Source organism: Cornus florida, unplaced genomic scaffold, assembly GCF_030987335.1.
Source record: "Cornus florida cultivar Cherokee Brave unplaced genomic scaffold, ASM3098733v1 CherokeeBrave_3.0.0_Hap2_Chr10, whole genome shotgun sequence".
In the NCBI taxonomy this organism is placed as follows: domain Eukaryota; kingdom Viridiplantae; phylum Streptophyta; class Magnoliopsida; order Cornales; family Cornaceae; genus Cornus; species Cornus florida.
The window spans coordinates 46,579,044-46,595,644 of NW_026775580.1; the positions used below are offsets into that span (position 1 = coordinate 46,579,044).

The 16,601-nt window shown below is 36.2% G+C and overlaps 1 non-coding gene across 1 annotated transcript; it reads left to right on the top strand.

The window, feature by feature from the left end:
• Nucleotides 1–15,309: 15,309 nt before the first annotated feature.
• On the top strand, nucleotides 15,310–15,415 carry LOC132280314 (small nucleolar RNA R71). The gene has a single exon (XR_009471548.1). It is a non-coding gene; the product is annotated as a small nucleolar RNA R71 (small nucleolar RNA).
• The last annotated feature ends 1,186 nt before the right edge of the window (nucleotides 15,416–16,601 follow it).

Consider the following 16,601-nt stretch of genomic DNA (forward strand, 5'->3'; position numbering starts at 1 on the left):
ACTCAAAGATGGACTTTTAGGCTTCCATGCCTTTTCAAACTTGACTTTTGAAACACAACCTTGGGAAGAATCATTGGAAGGCAATTCAATTGATTTTGGTACTTCAACAAGAGATGAAATTTCCACTTTTTCAACACTTTGCTCAATGACATTGACATCTTCATGTTTATCACAAGAGTTAGGGGTCAGGTTGAAGATATTTAACTTTACTTTCATGTGGCCAAAAGATATTTTCATTAACCCCGTCCTACAATTGATATTAGCATTGGCGGTGGCCAAGAAAGGATGGCCAAGGATAACGGGAATTTGACTCTTTGGATTGGCAACCGGTTCCGTGTCTATGACAACGAAATCAACGGGAAAGAAGAATTTATCAACTTTGATCAAGAAATCCTCACTGATTCCCTGGGGTTTTTTAATGGAGCGGTCGGCTAGTTGTAAAACTACTGACGTAGGCTTCAAATCACCCAAACCCAATTGAGCATATACCGAATAAGGAAGAAAGTTTGCACTCACCCCTAGGTCCAAAAGAGCCCTATTAATGACACGATCACCAATAGTGCATGATGTGGTAAAAGAACTGAGGACTTTGACCTTTGGGAGGGTGTTGTGTTGCAAGATGGAACTAGCTTGCTCGGTTAGCAACACTTTTCTAGGTGCTTCAAGTCCTTCAAGAACTTTGCATAAACCGGTATTTGAATAATGACGTCAAGTAGAGGAAGATTCACTTTAACTTACATAAATACTTCAATTATTTCATTGACTTTACCTTGTTGTTTCTCAAAAGATGAAGATTTTTCAAAGCTTGCGGAAATGGAGCCTTTGGCTCACAAGGTTTTTCAAAAACATCAGATGATGATGGTTTCTCCTAAATGTGATCTTTTTGCCTAGGTAAAGGAGGAATAGGATCGGAAACGGGATGGGTGTCAACACTTGGTTGCATCGGTTCACTCTCTTCATTAGGGATATCAACTTTGTTATCAATCACTCTCCCACTTCTCAAAGTGGTAATCGCATTCGCTTGCTCAAGTGGAGGACATCCCAATGGGTGAGTTGTTTCCACCACATATTGAGGTTTAGGTATAATGACCCGGTCATTTTTCTTCCTTTCATTTTTCTCAGATTTTTACGGATAAATTTTTTCTGTTGATTTTTCTTTTCTGAGTTCAGTTACTCGTCACTTAGTATCGTCTCGAGTGCTCGAAAATAGTTTCCGAGACTCTTTCCTTTGGATTGACAACTTCTTTAAAGGACCGCGTCATTTCTACATTTCTTGTTTTTTGACTTTATGCACTTTTCATCTTTTTCCCCGTTTGTCACTTTGTTGGCATAACCTCACTTTTCGTGTTCGAAGTTGAGTTTTGACTTCACGAGTTTTCATTCCAATTAATTTTCTCGAAACGCGTAACTTTACTTTTGGAGAAAAGCTCGCCGGTTGTTTCTTTCTCCCGCATGGGCGTGGATGAAAGGATTCTTCAGAAACATTAATGTTTCTTGGGGTATTTTTTATAAATATCTTTTGAAGATATTTTATTTTAGGGGTTTTTAAGAAAATATCTTTTGGAAGATATTTTTATTCTGGGTAGTTTTGCAGTTAACCTTTTTTGTAGGGGCCATTATGTAATTAACGAAAGTTATTGCAAAATGCATTTTTTTGAGTCTGAATCCTCGTACGGGATTCATTTTTACTTTTTATCGAGTCGTGTACTCTTAGGATTGTCTTCTGGTCATTACTTGCAGTTTTCGGGTTTCTGGCCCCAGTTGCCGCCGAACTTGTTCGGGGCATATCTCTCTGTATGGGACTCGGTTTACGACGCCGTTTCTTTCATTTTTCATTTGTTTTCATTTCGGTTCTTTTTCGTTCACAATGTTTTACTGTTTAAGCGCGTCTGCTCAAATTTCATTTTTTTGGACTTGACGAGACCCGTTCGGGGCACTTTTTGAGATTTTCTATAAATAGGGGCTTGAGAAAAGTAAATCAGATATTTCCTCTTCTATTCCCCACATTCCAGACCAGCCATGGCAGCCCAAGGGGCTGCCACCTTCTTTCTTCTTTTTTCGGCCACTTCCCTCTTGAATTTTGCCGTAGTGCCTTAGTGTTTATCGTAGGCCTTGGCGAGGCGGACCTTTCCCCCTTATTAGAAATGTTTCGACCATTTTTGAGTTCGGGTTTTGAGTTCAGGTTGGGATTTTGGTGTGGCCTTGTGAAGGATTGTTGTTCCCCTCGTTTTCCCCGACATAACCCCGAAGTATTGTCAGATTCGGAGCGTTTCCGTTTCGGTGAGGATTTGTGATTTCATCACAAAATGAGGTAGGGGATGTTTTAAGTTTATATATATGTTTTATTGATTATTTTATAAGCGTATACAACTTGTAAGCATGCTTTTATATTAATTATAGAATTTAATTTTATTATTTTCTAGGTGTAAGTTTTAATTCACATGGTTGTAAAGAGCTTGAAATTAAATTGTGGCATGCTCTTAAATTAGGCCTTGATATGTTCATTGACATATATTAAATTGAGAGTATTTGATTAAGTATTGAAACTTTTATTTAATTATTTTCTTGAATGAAAATTTAATTCACATGGTTGTAACTTGCATAAAATTAACTTGTAATGTGATATTAAAATAGGCATTGGTATGTTCTTTAACATATGTTAAATTGAGAGCATTTGAAGTTGTTTTAAAATCTAGAGAAAATTAATTAATTAGGTTAATTAATTTTATTTTAAGTGTTTTATTCACTTGAAAGGATTTATGACTTGATATTGTTAATGAGCTTGGCATGTTCTATCATATATATTAAATAGAGAATATTTAGATAAGTTTTGAGAACTTTATTTAATTATTTTATTGGCATTGAGTTTAATTTACCTAGTTGTAACTAGTGCATAATTAACTTGTAATGTGATTTTAAATTAGGCCTTGATATGTTCATTAACATACCTTGAATTTAGAATAATTAAATGAGTCTTGAATACTTTATTTAATTATTATCTTGCATGAAATTTAATTCACCTAGTGATGTCTAGTGTAGAATTAACTTGTATCATGGAATTAAAATAGTCTTGATATGACCTTTGACATATTTGATTTGTAGAATTTTTGGAGTTACTTTATAATCTTGAGAATTTAATTATTTAAGTTAATTAAATTCCCTTTTATGCTTCCATTGAGGTAATTAGGCATTGATGTTGTATTCTTACTTAATTTGTAGTTCGAAACTTGTTATATGATTACATGATGGTATTCCATGAGTTAAAGTTATGATTTAACTTTTAAGTATTCACATTTTACTTATATGACATTTAATATGCCATTGTAGTTTGAATGTCTAGGGCATGGCTTGCATGTATTCCATGACTTGGTTGTGCGTGGTAATTAATTTTGGTGCATTGTGTATATGTAATATACTTGTTGCCCAACTTGATGATTTTTGGAAAGCTTGTATGGACATTGAAAATTGTTACAGCTAGGGCATGGCTCTAGTACGGTGGATGAGAGTTCCCTCTATTTCATATAGTGCGCACTGGGTGGTACCCTGAGGGCTAGTAACCCAAAAATACCAATATAAAGGTTTTATTCCGGGTTTAGTGCGCACTAGGTGGTATCTTGCGAACTAGTAACCCGGAATCACTTGCTTGGTCTTTGAGACCATATATCCTTTGTCTTTCCACCACTAGTTGATTTCTCATTCAATTCCTAGTTGTAATCTTGGATTACTTTTAACTTGTGCTTGGATGCATGATACTTCATTTCTTGCTTAGTAGACTTGGATTTGTATACTTGTATGCCATGTATGTCAACATTACTTAGTACACTTAGAAATGTATACTTGAATATATATGTTGTACTTTCATTTCAATATTGCTTAGCGTACTTAGTATGCACACTTGTATATTGATGATTTACTTTCGAGATAACCTAGTATACTTGTGTCTTGTATACTTGTCTTAAGTGCATTTCAATATTGATTGTATACTTGTGTTCGTATACTGATGAGCGCTGAATGTTGCAAATTCGAGCCCTTAAATATACATATATTAAGACATAAAGTGATACATCTATCCTATTTTATACTGATTTACGTTTATTTCGTGTTTTTAGGTGATTTCACAACGAAGCTGTTAAAACCGGGCTTTTATGATGAAAAGATTGATAATGAAGTTTACTTGCGTTGTTGCCGATCATTCAAAGCAAGCTGAGAGCTTAAATGGTGAAGTTTGGGAGAAGTCAAAATCCAAAGCTCGAGCATAAGGCATTGAAGATTGAGCCTTGCACCTTCAGGCTCGAGCTTGAATAAAGGGTGCTCGAGCCTGAACAAAGGATGCTAGAGCCTGAACAAAGGATGCTCGAGCCTGACCAGAGGGTGCTCGAGCCTTAACCAAGGGTGCTCGAGCCTTAACCAAGGGTGCTCGAGCATGAGGCGTCGGAATTTGAAGGAATTGATTGCCAAGCTTCCAGACCTCGTGCCAGACCTCAGGGATGGAACATTAACACCTAAAGCTCGAGCCTAAAGCCCTAAAGCTTGAGCCCAACACCTTGGGATCGAGTACCATGAAGAGATGATCGAGCACTATCAACAAAAAGACGTTCCGGACAATTTTTTCCCCCAAAGCTTAAGCATCAGCTTTGAGGCTCGAGCAATAATCGAAAGGATCGAGCACTAACACTTCAGGCTCGAGCATGGTTGAAAACTCTGAACCCGCTTCAGTATTTTAGCCATAACTTTTGACTCGGAACTCCAAATTGAGCAACTCAGCTGCTCTGGAAAGAAAACTCGAAGCCTAAAAGCCATCTCCAAATTCGCACTCTAAATGGGTCAAAATCACGTTACAAAATCGGAACAATTTGCTGGCAGTTAATACTCGAGCCTGAACCCAAATGTTCGAGCCTGAACCTTAATGCTCGAGCCTGGGACTCTGAAGCTCGAGCCTGGACATCCTGGAAGTCGTAAATACATTCGGAAATGACCAAAAATCATATTTCTTTGTTTCCTTATTGGCCCAGATTACCCCAAAAGACCTAAAAGCCCATCCAACCCTTATTAGAAGTTAATTCTTCTGTAAAAGGAGGCACTAGGCCATCATATCAAAGAATCCATTATCTCTCTCTCACGGCGGCTTTTAGGGTTTTGAAGAAGAAGATCCCAAAGGAGTTTTGGCGGTCCATGGCAATGAAGACCACAATAACACAAATGATATCTTACGTCGTCATGAGTAGCTAATTCCTAGCTTAGGGCTTTGATGTAGCCCGAATCCGAATATTATGGTTTGATTGTTATATACTTTGGGAATTTAATATATTATATATTTTGATTGCATGATTTTGGGCAATTGCTTAATTCAATTGGTTTTTAATGATTAAATAGTTTTTAAATAATTAATACATTGTCTTAGATTTAATTATTCTTAAATTATATTCAACCCATTCTTATTGGACGATATCTGACGGAGCCCTGTCGAACATAAGAATGGAGATCATGCAATGGTGTTCAAACATTTTTCATGAATGAATATTTTCATAGTCTATGCATAGGGAAGACGAGTTATACTGCAAAATTAGTTAGAAGTAGGTAGGTAGATAATTCGTGCCATCCGAAGATAGGTCATTATTAATTGAAATTCATGAAACATATTTCTTTAATTTGAATTAAATGAATGTTATTAAGTTTAATTCCATGTGATATATAATTATTGAAATCCTAAGGTTGAACAGTTGATCATAGTATGAGGTTCGTGGTAAAGTCAATCCCTGAGTATTTCTATCTTTTGATCTCAATCCCTTTCTTGCGTTTATTTTCTTTTTTGTTATTGAATTGCTTCACAACACAACAAATCAAATCTTCCTTCTAAATTAAAATAGTAATTAATTGAAGACTCGATGTACCACCACAGTCCTTAAGGTTCGACACCCTCAACATAGCCCTATCCTACAAGGATTCGTTCTATTATGAGTGGTATTTTATTATTGATAAATAAAAACACACATCAATTTTGACGCCATTGCCGGGGACTGTGTCATGGATTTGTTGAGTTCGAGATTAATTCTAGTTTAATTTATAGTTTTAGGACTTTCTGATATCTCACCTTATTTCTTTTTCTTTTCAAGTGCAAGAATCTAGCAGCGAGGAAGAAAATGCCTAAGGAATAGAAGCTTCGGTTTCAGGACCTTTTATGAGTTTTTGTAGTTTTTCTTCACTTGAAATTTTTCTTTTGATTACTACTTATTACCATTGAAATTAGCTTAAATTGTTAGAGAATTCTCTAAATAAGACATGGCTAATAATGGTGATAATCCCAATGGGGCACATTCGCCACACGCACCTATTCCTCCACCACAACCACAATTGAGGGATCACTTCATTCCCACCTCATATACATCCCCTTATTGCTTTCAATTTCCACAATCTGATGTAACCCATTTTGAGATCAAGCCAGCTATGATCCAAATGCTTCCAACATTCCATGGGTTTGCTACTGAAGATCCCTATAAGCACATAGATGAATTTCTAGAATTATGTTCAACTACCAAGTTGTCCACTCTCTCTGATGATGCTTTTAGGATGAGACTCTTCTAATTTTCTCTCAAGGACAAAGCTAGAACTTGGTTGCACTCCCTACCTCATAATTCCATAAGCACATGGGATAAGTTGCAACAAGAGTTCTTAAAAAAATACTACACTGTGGGTAAAACCACACAAATGAGAAGAGAGATCATGGCGTTCTCCCAAATCCCGAATGAACAACTTCATGATACTTGGGAGAGATACAATGATCTTCTAAAAAAGTGTCCACACCATGATATTCTTAAATGGCATTTGGTGCAAATCTTCTATGATGGATTACATGATCCATATAGGAACATGGTAGATGCTTCTAGTAATGGTGGTTTCCTGTATAAGAGCCCAGATGACGCTTAGGAACTGTTTGAGGCCCTAAGTGAAAATTCTGTACAACATGCTTCTTGCTCTAGGTCTAGGTCCACTCCTGGTATCCATCAAGTTGAAAGTTTGTATGAAGTAGAAAAATCTAGAGAGCTTGCCACTCAAATGGAAGTGTTGAATCGAAAGTTTAACTAAGTTTTGTCAGCTATCAGTACTCTTAGTTCTTCTCAGCATTCATCTTTGCCCAAAGAGGTGTGTTCTGTCTACGCTAGTCCATCTCATTATGCTAATAGTTATCCTCTCTTGGGTCACTCTTTTGAAAATCCACAGGTGCAAACCAATGCTACATTCTCCAGTTTGGGTTACAATCTAAATTTCAATACTTATAACCTTGGCTGGAGAGATCGTTTTAATTTATCATGGCAGAATCAAAGCCAAGGCAATACTGTTCCCCAATCTCAGGGACAGTACCACAATTCATCCAATCCTCTGCAAAATAATTCTTTCATTTAATCTTCCATCTACTTTCCTCCTCAGTTTAGGAATCAAGTTAATCCTGATCCTCCTCCTCCTAAGTACTTATCTGAATTTAAAGAGAAGGTTTTGGCTGCAATTAATGATTTTAAGTCCACCACTCAATTGGTACATTCCCATTCCCAATCTATAGCCAAGATAGAGATTCAAGTTGGGCAAATAGTTAAAGTGTTGACTCAAAGAGATGAAGGCACAATGCCAAGTCAGCTAATTGCAAATCCAAAAAGGCAGACTTACATGATTGATGAGACTACTCCTTCAAGTTCTCATCATGAGCAAGTTAATGCCATCACTACTTTGAGGAGTGGAAAGATCATTGATAATCAAGTTAAGGAAAAAGAGGTAGAAAAAGAGAGGCATAGGATTCCTATCAATCCCATTCTTCCAAATCCACATCCCACAGATGTTCCATCACATCCTACTTCATCAAGCTCCAAAAGAGTTGAAGGTGAAGTCACTTCTTCATCTACTCCCAACCTTTAGACAACTTATGAGCCAAAAACGCATTTTCCTGAACGTCTCAAGGGACCTTCTTACTTTGGTAAGCAAGGAGAGAAAATCCAAGACATGATGAACGTCTTCAAACAGGTAAAAGTCAATATTCCTCTCCTAGATGCTATCAATCAAATCCCTGCCTATGCGAAATTTTTGAAAGACTTGTATACTCAAAAGAGAAAATCAAAAAGCCAAGTCTCTAAGAAAATCTATCTCACTGAGCAAGTCAGTGCACTTATTCAACATAGCATTCCTCGTAAGTTTAAAGATCTTGGTGCTCCTACCCTATCTTGTACCATTGGAAACAATGTGATAGACAGAGCACTTCTTGATCTTGGAGCGAGTGCTAATCTTCTTCCTTACTCGGTGTATGAGCAATTAGGTTTGGAAGAGCTTTAACCCGCAACAATGGTGCTGATCGATCTATGAAGCAACCACGTGGGATCATTGAAGATGTTCTCATTAAAGTGGATAAGTTCTATTTTCCGGTTGACTTTCTTGTCCTGGATACAGAATTTGTTCACGATCTTAATAGATATATTCATGTGATCCTTGGTCGTCCATTCTTAGCTACAGTGAATGCCAACATTAACTGTAGGACTGGGGCTATGGATGTTTCTTTTGGGAACATGAAGCTCAAATTAAACATCTTCAATGCCAATCCATATTCCTCAGAGAAAGATGAGTGCTTCTTTATTAATGTCATGGATGAGGATTCAGTCATCATCTTTCCAACAAAAGATCCTCCTCCTGTGATTTCGAGTCCTCCTTGTCCTTCTTGTGAATCCTCTCACAAACTTGAGCCTAAGCCACCACCGGATAAGCTTGAATATTCTTTCATGGGTCTTAATTGAACCACATTGGTTCCTCCTGTTTCAAATTTCATAATCACCCATAGAACTGACTTTGGGATAAGGGAGGTAGTTAAATTGTTGGATACAGGCTAAGGCGTGGTGTACAGTCGAGCTAGTGACGTTAAACTTAGCATGCTGTCAAGCTATCGACGTTAAACTTAGTACTTGTAGTTTTGTACTTTAGTTTGATTTGATTTATTTTCTTTTTCTTTTTTATTCTTTTTAGTTTTTCTAGGTTTTTAGTTCATTTTTGTATTTTTCTTTTTATTTTTTGATTAAGTTAGTTTAGGTTTGTTTTTATAAAAATAAATATAAAAAAAGGTTAGTTTATTTGTGTATTTTTCTTTTATTTTTAGATTAGGTTAGTTTTATTTTGTTTTGATTTTAAAAAATAAAAATAAAAAACAAAAAGAGAAACTTTTTTTGATTTTACTTGTGCATGATATTGATATATCTGTTTTACTCAATATACTTGATACTCTGATGTGTATTGTGGAGTGTGATTATTTTGTCAGGTACAAAGGACTAAGTTTGGGGGTGAGGTGATGATTTCATTCCTCTTAGCTATCAATTCTTGATCTTTGCTGGTTCGGCATATTTGGTAATATCTTTCTATCTCTATATCTGTTTTCACACATTGAGGATACTGTGCATCTTAAGTTTGGGGGTAAGGAAGTGTCCTTTAAAATTTTGTTGTTGATAGAGTATGCATAAGAAAACGCATTTTAATTGTTTTAAGCATGATTTTATGTCTGTTGATTGTTGTGATGTCCATATACAGTCTGATATTGGTTTAAGATGGCTTGTATGCCAATTCATGCTAAATAGGGATTTTTGAAAATTTTTGATATCAGTTGGTGGCCTGTGGTCCACTTTGTCAGGATAGTTATAATTTGATGATTTTGATTCCTAGAATACTTCACTTTGCACATGTTCACACTTACATGCATTCTGTAGGGTATAAACTTGAAATCTTATTCTAATTTGTATTAGACTGAAATGAGCAGGTGAATTTGATGATTTTGAGAACCAAGGTATAAAAAAAAAAAAAAAAACAATGAAAGAAATAATATGGTATGTATACAAAAAAAAATAAATAAAAAAAAATCTTCACTAGTGAGAAAGAAACAAATGAAAAAAGAGAAAAATGGTCAAGTTTGGGTTTGTACCTAGATTGCTTGAACAAATAAGTCCTTAGGGATGTTTCAACACCTAATGCCCTAAAATTAACTGGTTTGGGAGTCATTGGCTAAAAGTTCGTTACATAAGAAGTCTAGGTTGCCTAGATTACTTGAGCAATTAGGTCCGTAGGGGTGTTTTAACATCTAATGCCCTAAAGCCATCTGGTTTTGGAGTCATTAGCTGAAAACTCATTACAAAAGTGATTTAGAAAGCTTAATAAACCTGAGCATTGCACAGTACCCTTAAAAATAAAAAATAAAAAATAAAAAATAAAAAAAAACTGAAAAAAATTGAGTGATGAATAAAAAATGCATACCTGTAGAAAATTAGGAAAAATACTTGTGAATTGAGGGATAACATGAGTTAGATGTAAGTATAGATGGTAGGCTACATGTTTAAAATTGTAAGTTTATTATTAAAAAGGATTTTGGAGATCGAGATTGTTAAACATGTGATTAAACTGACAAATGGGGACCATGGCTGCTGATATGATATTGAGAGTTGGAGATTTTTTCTGTTTAATATAGTTCCTTATACTTGTTGTAGTTGACTGATTGATGCATTGTTGGGATATTATGATATGAAAACAGGTTTGAATAAGCTTATCGTGCAATTAAGGCACTGATTTGAGAAGTTTGTGGATATCTTCACTGGTTTAAAGGCTAGTTGCATAGGTTAAATACAACTGTGATTTCCACGAAAGCGGTTTTTTAGTTCTGTATTGTTAAGGGACTAGCAATATGTAAGTTTGGGGGTGATGAGCGTTGAATATTGCATATTCGAACCCCTAAATATACATATGTTAAGACCTAAAGTGATACATCTATCCTATTTTATACTGATTTATGTTTATTTTGTGTTTTATGATGAAAAGATTGAGAATGAAGTTTATTGCGTCATTGCCGATTATTCAAAGCAAGCTGAGAGCTTAAATGGTGAAGTTTGGAAAAAGTCAGAATCCAAAGCTCGAGCATAAGGCATTGAAGCTCGAGCCTTGTACCTTCAGGCTCGAGCCTGAACAAATGATGTTTAAGCCTGACCAGAGGGTGGTCGAGCCTTAACCAAGGGTGCTCGAGCCTTGACCCTCAAGCTCGAGCATGAGGCTTCGGAATTTGGAGGAATTGATTTCCAAGCTTCCAGACCTCGTGCCAGACCTCAAGGATCGAGCATCAACACCTAAAGCTCGAGCCTACAGCCCCAAAGCTCGAGCCCAACACCTTGGGATCGAGCACCATGAAAAAATGATCAAGCACCATCAATAAAAAGATGTTCCAGACAATTTTTGATCCTAGAGCTCGAGCATCAGCTTTGAGGCTCCAGCACGAATCAAAAGGATCGAGCACTAACACTTCATGCTCGAGCATGGTTGAAAACTCTAAACCTATTTTAGTATTTTGGCCATAACTTTTTATTCAGAACTCTAAATTGAGCAAACTTAATGGCTATGGAAAAAAGACTCGAAGTCTAATAGTTTTGCCTCTAATAGCCATCTCCAAATTCGTACTCTAAATGGGTCAAAATCACGTTACAAAGTCAGAACAATTTACTGGCAGGTGATGCTCAAGCCTGAACCTAAATGCTCAAGCCTGAATCTCAATGCTCGAGCCTTGGACTTTGAAGCTCAAGCCTGGACATCCTGGAAGTCGTAAATACATGCAGAAATGACCAAAAATCATATTTCTTTGTTTCCTTATGGGCCCAGATTACCCCAAAAGACCTAAAAGCCCGTCCAACCCTTATTAGAAGTTAATTCTTCTATAAAAGGAGGCACATGGCCATCATATCAAAGAATCCATTATCTCTTTCTCACTACGGCTTTTAGGGTTTTGAAGAAGAAGATCCCAAAGGAGTTTTGGTGGTCCATAGCGATGAAGACCACAATAACACAAATGATATCTTGCGTCGTCATGAGTAGCTAATTCTTATCTTGGGGCTTTGATGTAGCCCGAATCCGAATATTATGGTTTGATTGTTCTATACTTTAGGAATTTAATATAATATGTATTTTGATTGCTTGATTTTGGGCAATTGCTTAATTCAATTGATTTTTAATGATTAAATAGTTTTTGAATAATTAATACCTTGTAAAAAATTTAATTATTCTTAAATTATATTCAACCTATTCTTATTAGACGATATCTGGCGGAGCCCTGTCGAATATAAGAATGGAGATCATGCAACGGTGTTCAAACGTTTTTCATGTATGAATGTTTTCATAATCTATGCCTAGGGAAGACGAGTTATACTGCAAAATTAGTTAGAAGTAGGTAGGTAGATAACTCGTGAGAACCGAAGATAGGTTATTATTAACTGAAATTCATGAAACATCTTTCTTTAATTTGAATTAAATGACTGTTATTGAGTTTAATTCCATATGATATATAATTATTGAAATCCCAAGGTTGAACAGTTGACCATAGTATGAGGCTCGTGGTGAAGTCAATCCCTAAGTATTTCTATCTCTTGATCTCAATCCCTTTCTTGCGTTTATTTTCTTTTCTGTTATTGACTTGCTTCACAACACAGTAAATCAAATCTTCCTTCTAAATTAAAATAGTAATTAATTGAAGACTCGATGAACCACCACAGTCCGTGAGGTTCGACACCCTCAACATAGCCCTATCCTACAAGGATTCGTTCTATTGCGAGTGGTATTTTATTATTGATAAATAAAACACACATCATTTACTTCTATATTGAATATCTTGTTGCGTGTACCGCATGCTTCTATATTGCCTAAATTACGTGAATGATGTAGTTTACACTAGAAATATTTTAAGGTCGCTTAGGATGCTCCTTGAGTCTCACCTTGGACATAAACGCTAGGTGGCATGGACTGTTTGTATTGATTTATATCAATTTAATAAACAATAAAATGTTAGGTCTATGCATGCTCATCTCCTACGAGTAGCTTTATGTTACTCACCCACGTAGTGGGGATATTTTTCAAGTATAGGAACCCTGATTTGGCATGCACATCATGCCTTGGATGCTTTGTAGACTTGAAAATTTTGATTCATGCAAATGTTAGCATGAAATGCTATTTTTTTTCTTTTTATGTCAAAACTGGTATATTTGGTTCTAAATATGTAATGTGTACATAAGTAAACCTTTTGTGACGTATTTGACATGTATGAGATGAGGCCATGCCAATGACATTTATTTTGTATCCTAAGTACTTTTACTTTCAAGTTATAATGTTGAAAAATAGAAAAATGGCATGTTTTAGCATCACTACATTTGCATGGGTGGTAGGAAGTAGACTTTAGCACTTCCATAGGTTCCCTTTAATTATAAATCAAGTGTGGCCAATGGCCAAACGGACTTTTGGGACCATTTGATAATTTTAGTTTCAAGTTTCTCTTTTAAAAGCCATTTTTGGCAAAATTTGAGATTTAATAGGTGATATTTTGTATTTAGCGACTATTGAGGCCGTAGGCTATTGGAATGCATGTAAATATGTATACTATGTTTGTGTGAATGCTAACCTTGCACAAAATATCACATTTGTATGAAATGGATGCTTGTTGGTCTCAAGTTTTCCATTTAAAGCATTTTCTTTGCATTTTGAGGTTCGGATAGGCTGTGTTTTGCATCGGACATTTTTGGGAGTCGTGGACCATTTTCGCGCACTTAAAATCACTATTTACATTTTCGTGCATGATATTTTAGCACACAACACCATTTAGGATTGAATGAACACTTGGTACAAAGTTGTTTATTTATTTATTTATTTATTATCGTTTTTGACCTAATATGATCTATGGGCATTTTGGGAATTGTTTTTAAAAAATAAATTCCGGACTTGATATGTTCACATAGAAAACGTGATTTTAGGGGGGGTTTATTCACAACATTTTTCCAGAAAATTCCATCTCGGTCTTGAAAACCCCGTGTCAAATCTAATTTTTTGTGCACACATGCATTCTTTGAAAAAGTCTATTTTAAGGACATTTTGGGGATTTCATGTTAAGAATAAAATTTTCTTTCGACATGGTTAGCTTGGAAAAATTATTTTGAGGGGCGTTTTTTCTTCGTGTTTTTCCAAAAAAAGTCGTTTAGTGCCTCAAAACGGCACCCGGTTTCACCATTTTTCTGCCCAACACTATTTACTGTAGTAAAAAACACTATTCATTACTGTCAAAATACTATTCACAGCCGCAGCGACGTCAAAACTTTGTTTTGACTTTTTTCTTTCATCTGGACTCTGAATCAAGTGATTTTTGAGTCTAACTTGATTAATTTTTTTTATCATCTTTCCAATGGTGTGCTCGGTAACTCTCAAACCTTGCGAAAAATTACCAGATTGCCCTTGGGGCTAAACTTTTCTGTTTTTCTTTTTATTTTGCTTCCGCTATGCTTTCTTCTGAATTCAAAGTCATGGATGTGTCTTGGGAATGATGTACATTTCCAGAAATGTTGCTTCCATGTAAAAAGACTATTTTGCCTTTAGGGGCTTATTTGGTCTTTTCTGATCTTTTCTTCCTCGTCAGTTCTCGTGGAGTTCCATGGTCTCATGGAAGGTAACTTTGGTGTCCTATGGATGTTGTATATCCCTAGAGACTTGTTTTCTATTTTCGCTTCTGCATTTCGGATCCGTTATCGGGTCAAACTACAGTTCATCACAGAACACACTGGCTTGAAAAACCAGGGCCGTCTAATTAGGTGCGGGTTATAGAGGCATTTTCCCTTTCTCTTTGGCATTCAAAGTGCTAGCTATTTGTCCTACTTGGGTTTCTAGTTTTGTTATTGATTGAGAATGGGAATGAAGCAACTGAGTATTGGCCTCTAAGGTACCTAAAGCCTACAAGACTTTTTCTTTAAAAGCGGTGTTCCTAGAAGGACCTTGAGAATATGATTAAGGATTGGAACTTTGAGGATGAGAGTATTGATTCACATTTTGAGATGGATAAAATGGACGATAACCTTGAGAATTGGAATTTTGCAAATAAAGGGGAACATACTTAGCTTGGAAACCTTGATTTTGAGGAGGGTTTGCACTAACCCCTTGGTTTTTCCAAGAAAAGTTTGGGTGATTTCTCCATCCCGGATTCTATTGATTAGAAAATGGATTGTTCCCTTGATTTGTGAAAGCGGCATTTACTTGTTCATGTTGCTCACTTTGAACATATCCATGAGGACAATTAGAAATATTATGAAGCACACTAGAACATGTCATGCACATCTCTTTGGAATGATGATGGGGAGAGGAAGATGCTTGATTGCTAGATGATAACGATCTATGCATAGAATTTTCACTCATACTTTTAAATAATCAACACACGAAGTATCTACCATACCCTTATGGGTTTCCGATAAGCTTTCATAGAAGTATTGCACTAATTGCCATTTTGGAATATCATGATGTGGACACTTCCTAAGAAAATCATTCAATCTCTCCCACACTTCATGTAGGAGTTCTCCATCCCTGTGTGAGAATTCACAAATAGAGGTTTTGTAATGACCCGGTCATTTTCCTCCCTTTCCTTTTCTCAAATTTTATGGAAATTTTTTTTTCCTTTAATTTCCTTTTTTGAGTTCTGTTTCTTGTCACTTGGTGTCGTCTCAAGTGCTTAGAAATGATTTCTGAGACTTTTTCATTTGGATTGACAACTTTGTTTAAGGACCGAGTCATTTTCACATTTTTATTTTTTTTGACATTATTCACTTTTCGTCCTTTTCCCTATTTTGTCTTTTCCCCGTTTATCACTTTTTGGCACAATTTCACTTTTTGTGCGTGGAGTTGGTTTGTGACTTCACGTGCCTTCATCCTAAGTGGTTTTCATGAAATACGTATCTTTACTTTTGTAGAAAAATACTCTGGTTGCTCCCGGTGTCTATAGGGGCATGGATGCACAGTTCTTCAGAATCTTTTTCTTTTATTGGGATGTTTTTCATAAATATCTTTTAAAGATATTTTATTTCAGGTGTTTTTAAGAAAATATTTTTGGAAGATATTTTCAATCTGGGTCATTAGTGCAATTAAACCTTTTTGAAGGGGCCATTATGCAATTAACGAAAGTTATTGCAAAATACCTCGTTTTGAGCCTGGATCCTCATACAGAATTCACTTTCACATTTTGTCTAGTCCTGTACTCTTAGAATTTCCTTCTGGTCATTTTTCTCCAGTTTCAGGGTTTTTGGCCTCGGTTACCGCCGAACTTGTTCGGAGCATATCTCTCTACTCGGGACTCAATTTTCGACGTCGTTTCTTCCGTTGTTCATATTTACTTATATTGGTTCTTTTCTGTTCACAGAATTTCACCGTTTGAGCGCGTTTGCTCAAATTTCACTTTTTCGAACCTGGCGGAACCCGTTCAGAGCATTTTTTTTGAGTTTTTCTATAAATAGGGGGTCTTAAATAAAAAAATCAGATTTCATCATCTTCCTCCCCTCTCTTGGCCAGATTCCATGGCAGTCATGGCTGCCACCTTCTCTCTCTTCCTTTGAAGCTCTTCCCTCATGTAAAACGTTGTAGTACCTTAGTGTTTTGTGTTCGCCTTGACGACGCACACCTTTCCCCCTTATTAGAACCCATTTCTGACTATTTTGTGAGTTTGGGTTTGAGGTTAAGTCGTGATTTCCATGGGGCTTCCTTGGGGTTAATGATCATCGTGTTGTCTCCGACAAAACCCCGAAGTATCGTCG